The sequence below is a fragment of the Schistocerca cancellata genome, chromosome 5 (genome assembly GCF_023864275.1).
Source record: "Schistocerca cancellata isolate TAMUIC-IGC-003103 chromosome 5, iqSchCanc2.1, whole genome shotgun sequence".
NCBI classification, from domain to species: domain Eukaryota; kingdom Metazoa; phylum Arthropoda; class Insecta; order Orthoptera; family Acrididae; genus Schistocerca; species Schistocerca cancellata.
The window spans coordinates 99,666,888-99,673,788 of record NC_064630.1 but is presented as its reverse complement, the minus strand read 5'-3'; the positions used below and the strand labels follow the sequence as shown (position 1 = coordinate 99,673,788).

The window sequence follows — 6,901 nt, the reverse complement described above, 5'->3', positions numbered from 1 at the left end:
AAGTGAGGACATTGAGGACCAGCCTAGAATTTCCATAAACGAACGTGATAAACTGATAGATAGTCACACTCAGGCTGATTATTGTACCAGAACAACGGTCGTTACACCACTGTGCTTATTGGAACCAGGTATGCTCACTTCCATGTCTTGAAAGCTAGCGTGCTGTGTGTTACATTGAGGGTGAAGCCCAGTGGAGTAAGATACAAATGAGACGGAAAAAGATACACGAAAATTTAGACAGGCTAAAAGAGAACCAAATACACTGCAATAATGAAGTCGTTAGTTCAACGACAGCACACACTTAGTAAAAGTTCTGACTACTTGTGTTGTAATTATACTAAGCTAGCAGAAATGTGCAGCTTAAACACACTTACGAAACCTGCACGACTGATAAGATTACAATGAAATGAACATCCTCAGCTGCTTATAGGCGTTGACATACGTCAACGGGGACAGATGAAAATGTGTGTCTCGACCGGGACTCGAACCCGGGACCTCCTGCTTACAGGGCAGACGTTCTGTCCATCTGAGCCACCGAGGACATAGAGGACAGCGCGACTGCAGGGATTTATCTCTGGCACGCCTCCCGCGAAATCCACATTCTCACCTTATTGTCTCGCACTACATTCGTAGTGTCCCCGCCCATTATACTCATCACTCGCGGCGCGTTGCAGATTCCCGCAAGAGTTAGGGCACTGTTCGTGCATTCGCACAGAAGAAGAAGATTGTCAAGTGGCCGGTGAGCCTGAACTATATATTTACCAAGATGGTCTCTGTTCTTTCGGACATGTCCGAAAGAACAGATACCATCTTAGTAAATAAATATACGACTGATAAGAATTTACGTAATGATAGAAAACTAGTCACTGTGCTTGTCAAAATAACTAAATTTATTTTAAAAGTGCAAATAATATAAACACTGACGGAAAAAGTAGCAACACCAAAAAATAATTATCATAGAGTAATGAAATTTTTCGAATACATTTTTTTCTAGATAACATACTTAAATCATTAAAATTGCAAGCTCGTAAGTTAAGGTAAGCGCGAGATAAGCCAATGCAAATACGAAATGATAATATATTAATACCTGGTGTAACGGCCAGAATGTTGAATGGAAGTGTGCTAACGTGAATGCAATGTGTTGTACAGGTTCAGGATATCAGTTTGTTGGATGGAGTTCCACGCCTGTTGCAAATTGACAGTCAATACAGGGACGGTTACGCTGGTTGTGGATGACGTCGAGTTGTCGTTTGATGATGTCGCATGTATGCTCGGTTGGAGACAAATGTGGTGATCGATCAGCGCAAGGCGACATGTCTACACTCTCTAGACAAAAACTGTTATCCTGTTGGAAAACACCCCTGGAATGCTTTTCATGCACGGCACCACAACAGATCGAATCACCAGACTGACGTACAAATTTGCAACCAGGGTACGTGGGATAGGCTGGTTGTGTACCCTCAACCGGCCTCCTTCTAAGCAAACACTGACCGAAAAAATCGCGACACTGACGCAGAACCGGCTTTCATCAGGAAACTCAAAAGATCTACAGCCTGCCCTCCAGTTAGCTCTCGCTTGACACCACTGAAGTCGAAAACGGTAGTGGTTTGGAGCCAGTAGAACACACGCTACGGGGCGTCTGACTCGAAGCTGTCCTTGAAGTAACCAATTCGTACCAGTTCGTTATGTCACTGTGGTGCCAACTGGTGCTCAAATTGCTGCTGCAGATGCAGTACGATATGCCACAATCATACACCGAACACGATGGTATTACCTCTCGTTAGCGCCACGTGGCTTCCGGAGCCCGGTCTTCTTACCACCGTACTCTCTCGTGACCACCGGTGCCAGTAATCACTTACAGTGGCTACATTCCTTCCACGTCTTTCTGCAATATATCAGAAGCAACATTCAGGTTCTCGTAGCCCTATTCCACGACTCCAAACTCAATGAGGTGCTGACAACGGATTCTTTGTCGCATTCAAGGTATTTTTCCCTACCATCAGCTCAACTGTCATTTATGTTGCACAGCGCCTTCGCGTTGTTGCGTTTTTTTCCGTCAGTGTATATTGAAAGTACACTACTCGCCATTAAAATTGCTACACCACGAAGATGACGTGCTACAGACGCGAAATGTAACCGACAGAAAGAAGATGCTGTGATATGCAAATGATTAGCTTTTCAGAGAATTCACACTAGGCTGGCGCCGGTGGCGACACCTACAACGTGCTGACACGAGGAAAGTTTCCAACCGATTTCTCATACACAAACAGCAGTCGACCGGAGTTGCCTGGTGATGCCTCGTGTAAGGAGAAATGCGTACCATCACGTTTCCGACATTGATAAAGGTCGGATTATAGCCTGTCGCGATTGCGGTTTATCGAATCGCGACTTTGCCGCTCGCGTTGGTCGAGATCTAATGACTGTTAGCAGAATATGGAATCGGTGGGTTCATGAGGGTAATACGGAGGGCCGTGCTGGATCCAAACGGCCTCGTATAACTAGCAGTGGAGATGACAGGCATCTTATCCGCATGGCTGTAACGGATCGTGCAACCACGTCTCGGTACCCAGATCAACAGATGGGAACGTTTTCAAGACAACAACCATCTGCACGAACAGTTCGACGACGTTTGCAGCAGCATGGACTATCAGCTCGGAGACCACGGCTGCGGTTACCCTTGACGCTGCATCTCAGACAGGAGCGCCTGCGATGGTGTACTCAGCGACGAACCTGGGTGCACGAATGGCAAAACGTCATTTTTTCGGATGAATCCAGGTTCTGTTTACAGCATCATGATGGTCGCATCCGTGTTTGGCGACATCGCGGTGAAAGTACATTGGAAGCATGTATTCGCCATCGCTATACTGGCGTATCACCCGGCTTGATGGTATGGGGTGCCATTGGTTACACGTCTCAGTCACCTCTTGTCCGAAAAAATTGCTCTGAGGACTATGGGACTTAACATCTATGGTTATCAGTCCCCTAGAACTTAGAACTAGTTAAACCTAACTAACCTAAGGACAGGACACAACACCCAGTCATCACGAGGCAGAGAAAATCCCTGACCCCGCCGGGAATCGAACCCGGGAACCCGGGCCCGGGAAGCGAGAACGCTACCACACGAACACGAGCTGCGGAGTCCTCTTGTTCGCATTGACTGCACTTTGAACAGTGGATGTTACATTTCAGATGTTTTACGACCCGTGGCTCTACCCTTCATTCGATCCCTTCGAAACCCTTACATTTGGTGGTTGATCTGGGTATTGATTTCTTAGCATCTATGCACCCAAATTGCCTGAAAATGTAATCACATGTCAGTTCTAGTATAATACATTTGTCCAATGAATACCCGTTTATCATCTGCATTTCGTCTTGGTGTAACAATTTTAATGGCCAGTAGTGTACATAAACGTGTGCTTCACGTCACCTAGGAGAATGTGTTGTCTTATAGTAAATTTTACTGACATTGAAACTTTGATTTCACCGTACCGAATTAATCAAATATGTGTGTGCAAAATGATGTCGACATTTTAATTTACAAAAATTACGCTGATTCAACACAGTAATACTACAGTCCAAGATGCAAACAACAGGTAGAGAGTCATTAGGAAAATGAAATAAATAACCCAGTTACAATTATTTGTCATGATTTATCTTTAATTTTGTCGTGAGTGGTTTTTATAGTCGTTTCAGTGATATATTGTTCCTGAAAAGAAAATTTACATTTGTAATCACTTAGTGTGAGGTTCCAAGAATAAAACAAGTACAGTTTTTGAAAACTTTTTCCAACCGGAAAAGTATATTACTATTGCATCATAATTTGATACTAACGTGAACAGTAAACAAATGATATTTAGTAATGGTATATGTCGGTCCCTTAATGTGTAAGCATACGATCACAAATTCTATAGTCTGCTGTTCAGTCTTAGGGCAAGCATAGTATCTGTTCCATTTAGTACTGCCTCCTCTCCTGGCAATAATTTGATAATGTGAAAAGAAAATGCTCCACGGTTCGGTGTCAACATTAGATTGCAAGTCCCTTTATACCTGTCTGGTTAAGCCATTTCCAAGTTAGGAGGATGGTACGTCTAGTAAAACACTCTAGTGTTAAAACATCCGGTTTGAGGACCACTTTGCTTAGTAATTATTAAGAAAACATGTTTAAGACGTTATTTAACGTAACAGTTACTTAGCACAGTAAGATATACACAAAGTTACTTTAAACTCATTGTTATTAGGGCCACTTTGCAATTAGAGGGATATAAATTGCATTTGATGGTCAGCCGTACGATGTTCGATGTCTAAAGTAGCATGGGATCCGTCGACCGCGACATTCTCCCACCTCTGTTGAACCAACTTTGACATCGACTGGATAAGTAACGGTCAGCGTCAGTGAAATTCGCCAACAGCTGTGTAACTTAAGATGTTATTTTATTTTATTTTGAAGGCCATCAGTTTCAGCATTTCATTATGTCATCTTCAGGCCCCATACACTATGTGATAAAAAGTATCTGGACACCTGGCTGAAAATGACTTACAAGTTCTTGGCATCCTCCATCGGTAATGCTGGAATTCAATACGGCGTTGGCCCAACCTTAGCCTTGATGACATCTTCCACTCTCGCAGGCATACTTTCGATCAGGTGCTGGAAGGTTTCTTGGAGAATGGGAGCCCATTCTTCACGGAGTGCTGCACTGAGGAGAGGTGTCGATGCCGTTCGGTGAAGCCTGATGCGAAGTCGTCGTTCCAAAACATCCCAAAGATGTTTTGTAGGACTCAGGTCAAGACTCTCTGCAGGCCAGTCCATTACAGGGATGTTACTGCCACAGGTCGCGCGTTATTAACAGGTGCTCGATCGTGATGGAAGATGCAATCACCATCCCCGAATTGCTCTTCAACAGTGGGAAGCAAGAAGGTGTTTAAAACATCAGTGTAGGCCTGTGCTGTGAAAGTGCCACGCAAAACAACAAGGTGTGCAAGCTCCCTCCGGCCACACCATAACACCAACGCCTCGGAATTTTAATGTTGTCACTACACACGCTGACAGATGACTTTCACCAGGCATTAGCCATACCCACACCCTGTAATCGGGTCTCCACATTGTGTACAATGATCCGTCACTCAGTCGTCCATTGTTTACCCTCCTTACACCAAGCGAGGCGTCCTTTGGCATTTACCGGCGTGATGTGTGGCTTATGAGCAGCCGCTCGACCATGAAATCCAAGTTTTCTCACCTCCCGCCTAACAGTCACAATACTTGCGGTGGATCCTGATGCAGTTTGGAATTCCTGTGTGATGGTCTGGATAGATGTCTGCCTATTACACATTACGACCCTCTTCAACTGTCGGCGGTCTCTGCCAGTCAACAGACGAGGTCGGCCTATATGCTTTTGTGCTGTACGTGTCCTTTCACGTTTCCACTTCACCATCACATCGGAAGCAGTGGACCTAGGAATGTTTCGGAGAATGTACTCTGGTGACGTGTATGCCACTTACTCGTACAACCACGCCTGACGTAGCCTAATGTGAAAAATTCCAAATCATAGATGGTAAATGGCCGTACACACACTATCTATGGAAATGTTACATTCACAGTGCAATACAGGTACATATATTGATGGGGCTGGATGACAGGACTGTTCATGAGTACAAACTCTTATCAAACACTTACCACCCCTCAAGTGATGAATCTGATTCAACTTTTATGACCAAATCAGCTTAATCCGTTAATTGCCGAAGATGGAAAATCATGTCAACAATCTCATGACGACAGAATTTCAGCGGCAGCATTGTAGTTACTATTGATAGGAAACCTAGGGAATGGGGTACCGCTAAACGACTGAGTAATCGTTCATGCAGAAACTGTTATAAAGACAGTTTCTTGTTGTTATACATCATAATAGGAGTAGAAATAATAAAGGAGAAGTAGACATATGTAAGAGCTATAGTAGCAGTATCAGTGCTGATTGTGGTAGTGTTATCAGAACATTGATAGGAGTGGTAATAGTAATAGTTTGCTACATTTTTTAACCGTAGCATCGTTATTATATAACTTAAAGTGAATGTAAAAATGCAGGATAATTCATTAATGGCTTCAGGGGTTTAGAAGACAATTACGAAGAAACTACAATATATAAGGGAAACCGATGCATATGAGTGTATATAGCATCTCTCCCAGTTCTTACCTCACATAATACGTATTCAGTATGAGCACTGTTTTTTCGGTAGCAAATGTCTAGACTTTTTTTTTGTTAATTTGCTTTCGGCACATGGGCTTATGCCATCTCAAGTGTATGATGCGACGGTGTGTTTTCGACAATTCAGAACAGTCGGTACGGCCAACCAGTACCCTAATATGAATTTACATAGGCTTGCCCTGTGACGTCATGCAGGTAATTTTCGAGTCAGATATGACAGTAAGAAAGTAAGGACAACATACAGTCCCTGAGCGGGTAAATCTTCTACCCGGCCGGGAATCGAAGCCGGGCCCCTTTGGTCAGCAATCTGCAGTACTGACCCCGAATTTACTTAGTCCAGCACTTCTGGACCTGTGTCTAATTCACTAAAGTCGCTGACAAAGACTGTCCAGACCGATGACCTCGCTGTCTGGTCTCCTCCCCCAAAACAACCCAACCGAAAGACCGCCCAGGAAGGCACGACGACAGCCTGCTTTGGGAATCTGTTAATGTGGATGCCTATCGGCAGGCGCTAACTGCTAGTAATTCGATTCAACAATATTGAGCGGGTGATTGGTCTGTGTGTTCTCACTCGTCTGATCGCTAGTCCAACTACGTCATAGCGTGTGTTATGAATCGAAACTTGAAGAAATAAATTGTCCACTGTTATCTGTCATTTTTCTGTGTGTGTTGTAGTTTTCACGCAGTCGTCTTTCCAAACTCCA

The 6,901-nt window shown here is 44.0% G+C and overlaps 1 non-coding gene across 1 annotated transcript; it reads right to left on the bottom strand.

Annotated features, from left to right (window-relative positions):
- Positions 1-467: 467 nt before the first annotated feature.
- Trnat-ugu (transfer RNA threonine (anticodon UGU)) lies at positions 468-542 on the bottom strand. Its single transcript has one exon. It is a non-coding gene; the product is annotated as a tRNA-Thr (tRNA).
- Between the last annotated feature and the right edge of the window lie 6,359 nt (positions 543-6,901).